A 4,675-nucleotide genomic window follows, 5' to 3' on the forward strand; every position below is an offset into this window, starting at 1 on the left:
CTATTAACAATCTGCGTTATGCAGATGACACAACCCTGCTTGCTGAAACTGAGGATGACCTGATGCACTTGCTGCAGAGGGTCAAGGACTGCAGCCTTCAGTATGGATTGAGCCTGCCCCCTCTGACTGGCCAATTTGGGGCTGTCAGCACCTACTGGTTTGTAAGTCAGGAGAGGATTCGAGACTGACCCATAGCTTTGGGACATGCCAGTCTCAACTGTGCATCATTTCCTTGAAATAAATCTCTCTGTATATCTATGTACTTCACTGGCCTTAATCCTTTTGAGAACTCCACCTGTGATGAGTTCTTAAAAGTTCACAGCACTAGAAACTGGTGTTCTATAACAAATTGAGGGTTAATTATCTACATTTTGTAACTTTACATTGAGTGATTCCAAAATAACAGAGAGAGACAGAGTGTTTATGTGAATGAGAGAGACACAGTGACAGTCACCACTCATTCAAACTTCTGTCAGAACACCTCACAATTTGCCCCAAATACCTAGTACCCCCAGCTGGAGAGAAAGCACAAACTCCTCCTCATGAGGTTTTTCAGAACCCAGAAATATCAGCTGACTTGACAAATTCACCAGATAAGCTCACACATGCTCGAACTTGCAAGAGTTGCAAGTTGAAGCTGAAACTGCTATCCTGATACACAAGAAGATCTTCAAAGGAACTCAGCAGTGACAAACCTTCAAATCACATAAAACCATTCCACACCCTTGGCACTAATGGTAAATCAACAGCAATAGAGGCCAATAGATACAGCAAGACTCTATTTTCACTCCAGGATATTCTACCAAGGGCTGGAGGTTTCACCAATTTTGCTGAAATTCTTTAACTACATTCTTCAAATTAAAGCAAAAGGAGTATATATGCATATAATCTGGCAGTCATCAGAATTGTTGCTGTGTTTGGATGAAAGAATTGTGGGGTGTTCCTAAATAAACACAGATTTTTAAAATTTGTTACTCTGTTTTCACAATAGAAGGAAAAGGGGATATGAAGATTGTTGCTTTATGCCTGTGAGTTTAACTGTTCTGATTATCAGCATAGCAATAAACTCCATACTGCCTTCTCTTTACAAATAACCTTGTTAATCCTGGGGCTAGCTACCCATGATGTGTCCTATGAGTGACAAGATTCAGGAGGGACCCCAGTTATTATTAATATATTCACACTAGGTACCAATTATTGGAGCACGGTAGTCAAATGGGTAAGAAGCTGCACTGCAAAGCCCAAGGCAGGAGGCTGGATACACCAGCAGTTAAATGGGAGAAAGAGGGGCAAGTTCCTCTGAAATCCACTGGAGGGTCAATTGATTCTGACTCAAGGGCATCTCAGACACATACACACACACAGTCACCACTCAAGTGCCAGGACATTTTAAGGTTTTATTGTTTCAGTTCACACTCAATACACAGGAATCATTAGATAGACTAATGGCACGTGTTGAAGGTATGCCCTTCTCAGAAACTACTTCCTCTAGTGTCTTCTGACTTCCTGGACCTACAATGGATTACTCAGACCTCTGTCCCTCTATTCTCTAGTCTGGGAAAAGATACTCTTTCTTTCTTGTTGACACCTGATGCATACATAGAAAATCAATCTCCTCTCCCAGGCTTCTAGCACAGTCTTTCTAATCAATTTGTGCTTATACAAAATACAGGAAGAGTTGAGTTTGAACAGCCTTTTTAAAAAAAATACTAGTTTATTCACAAAATTAAAATACACTGTTTTCCAGAACAGATTCTTCCAATTTTCCTCACTCCCCCACCCATCAAATTGTACAACACCATGATTAATTCCCCCTCCCCCTGCACATCCTCATCCCTCTGCTTCCACCCTCTCTCTTCTCCTTGGTTCCTTACACTCAATCTACAATAATGCTTTTATATAGTTTTTGTCCTTGTGGGACTGAGTTAATTCACTCAACATAATACTCTCCAGTCTTTCCCAAGTTAGGTGGTAATTTAAAAAATCATTGCTCCTGAGTGCTGCGTAGTATTCCATTGTGTGAATGTACCATGATTTCTCAAACCATTCATTTGTGGTTGGACATGTGGGCTGTTTTCCATGTTCTTGCAATGCTGAATAATGTTGCTATGAACACTGGTGTACAAGTCTCTCTGTCTGTTGCTCAGTTCTCATTTTCTTAGGGTATATTTCAAGAGGCAGTCATCAGAACAGAGCAAGGGAACACTGCATGGTTCAAAATTGGGAAGGGCGTACGCCAGGGATGCATCCTATCTCCATACCTTTTCAACCTATATGCAGAACAGATTATCCGGGAGGCTGGGCTCTATGAGGAGAAATGTGGGGTCAGGATTAGTGGAAGATCTATCAACAATCTGCGTTATGCAGATGACACAACCCTGCTTGCTGAAACTGAGGAGGACCTGAAGCACCTGCTGCAGAGTGTCAAGGACTGCAGCCTACAATATGGATTGAGGCTCAATGTCAAGAAGACAAAGATTCTCACCACTGGACCAATCAGCAGCATCAGGATGGATGGTGAAGAGATTGAGATTGTACACAGCTTTAGTTTGCTTGGCTCCATAGTCAACAGTCTTGGCACCAGCAGCCAGGAAATTAAAAGGTGCATTGCCATGGGAAAGTCTGCTGTTAGGGACCTCTCCAAAGTGCTGAAGAGCAGTGGTGTCTCTCTGGAGACTAAGGTGCGTCTGATACAGGCCATGGTCTTCGCAATCACCTCTTATGCATCAGAGAGTTGGACAATGACCAAGGAGGATAGAAGGAGAACTGATGCCTTTGAGCTGTGGTGCTGGAGAAGAGTACTGAGAATACCATGGACTGCTAGGAAAACAAATAGATTTGTCCTGGAGAGGGTTAAACTGGGTGGCTCCTTGGAGGCAAGGATTCTGAGGCTCCGTCTAACTTACTTTGGACATATAGTGAGGAGAGACCGGTCCTTAGAGAGGGACATCATGCTTGGGAGGGTGGAGGGACAGCGCAGGAGAGGAAGACCCTCTATGAGGTGGATTGACTCAGTGACTGGGATAATTGGGATGGGAGTGTCAGAGACAGTGCGATTGGCACAGGACAGAGCGGAGTTTAGGGCTGTTGTACATAGGGTCGCTATGAGTTGTAGGCGACTCGACGGCACATAACAACAACAACAACATATTTCAAGTAGTGGAATAGCTGGGTCATATGGAATTTCTCTGTTCAGCGTTTGGAGGAAGTGCCAAACTGCCTTTGAACAGTCTTTGATGCTCTGAGGCAAGAAAATGTGAAGTGACTGATCATCTATTGGAATTATAATTTCAAACTCCTTCCTGTCACACATCAGAAAAGCCATCCACATAGATTCCTGGAGAATATTTAGAATAGTTAAAACACACAAATTTACTTTCATAACACAGACATATAATAAATGTAATAAATATTCTGAAATTCTAAAATAAGTTCTGAAATTAAAATATAAGATCAGCAATGGTTGATAACAATTTAATATTTATTCTGTATGAAATTACATTCCAACTTTTTCTCTCATAAATGGCCCAAACAAACTTGTAATTTGAATACATAAAGTACCCAGACCTTTGCTCAGCTAGCTATGAAATTTTCAAAATATTTTATGATAATATTTTGAGAGCTGATGTTTTATTTTTAAAAAAGTGTTTTTTTTCCAGTAATAAGAATATGACCTAATGCTCTCAAGTTGTTCACATTTATTTAAAAAGCTTGTCAAGTATTTCAGCCTCTGGATATGACCAGGCTGTCATCTGGGATGGAAGACAGGAGTCCACCTACACAGCATCATGCTCAAACATGCATGGTTCTCCATACAGGTCTGGTCAGCATTCAGTGACTAGGTACCTGTCAGAGGCCCACTCCCAGCCTTATCTGATTGGGGAAGGTTGCACAGGGAGTATTCAGCAGCCAGGCAAGTCCTGCTGAAACTCACAGATGCCTCACAGGTGAAGCAGAAAGCAGTAAGGGTCCTTTTGCCCTAACACCACTCAAGGGGGGCTACTTCTCTGTTAATACTGTCGACAGGTGCAGCCTGGAGAGGCAGACACGAGAATAGTGAACACTGTCAAAATGAGAGTATGAATTATAATGTATATATTACCTAATTTTTAAAATGGGAGGACAGAAGGACAGAGAAAGAAAATAAGAATTCCAGGAGGAAATACAGCATCCCTACATTAGTTGAGTGAAACTGGTGAGACAAAAAGATTTCTCTAGACTAATACTTTAATGAAGTCTTAATATTTGAGACTTGGTGATTTAGAATTCTGAACTGTAGTATTTGAGAAGGAAACATAACTTGCTATAAAAACATGTCAAACCCTTATCACTAATAATAGCAACCAGTCCTAATGGACTCAAGAAAATGTCAGAGTGGGGAAAAATGACATCTTATATTTTATATTTATAAATGACATTTTATATTTATAAATCATTTTATTACTTTCAAAGTGTGTTCACTGGCTCATTCAATCCTCATATCATATGTTTTTCACGGTTATTTTTCCCCAAGTACTAATAAAACACTATGTGAATGGATTCACTACAGAATTGAGCCCAAGCTTTCCTTTGGATGTTCTAGCGAGTGGTTAACAGATGTCTGTGTGTCTACCACTTGAAGAGCATAACTCCCTTGTACTCCACCCTTTGACCCAGTTTCCACCAGAAGTTGGCA

Source organism: Elephantulus edwardii, unplaced genomic scaffold (genome assembly GCF_000299155.1).
Source record: "Elephantulus edwardii isolate Elephantulus edwardi_28Jun2011 unplaced genomic scaffold, EleEdw1.0 scaffold00229, whole genome shotgun sequence".
Taxonomy (NCBI): Eukaryota; Metazoa; Chordata; class Mammalia; order Macroscelidea; family Macroscelididae; genus Elephantulus; species Elephantulus edwardii.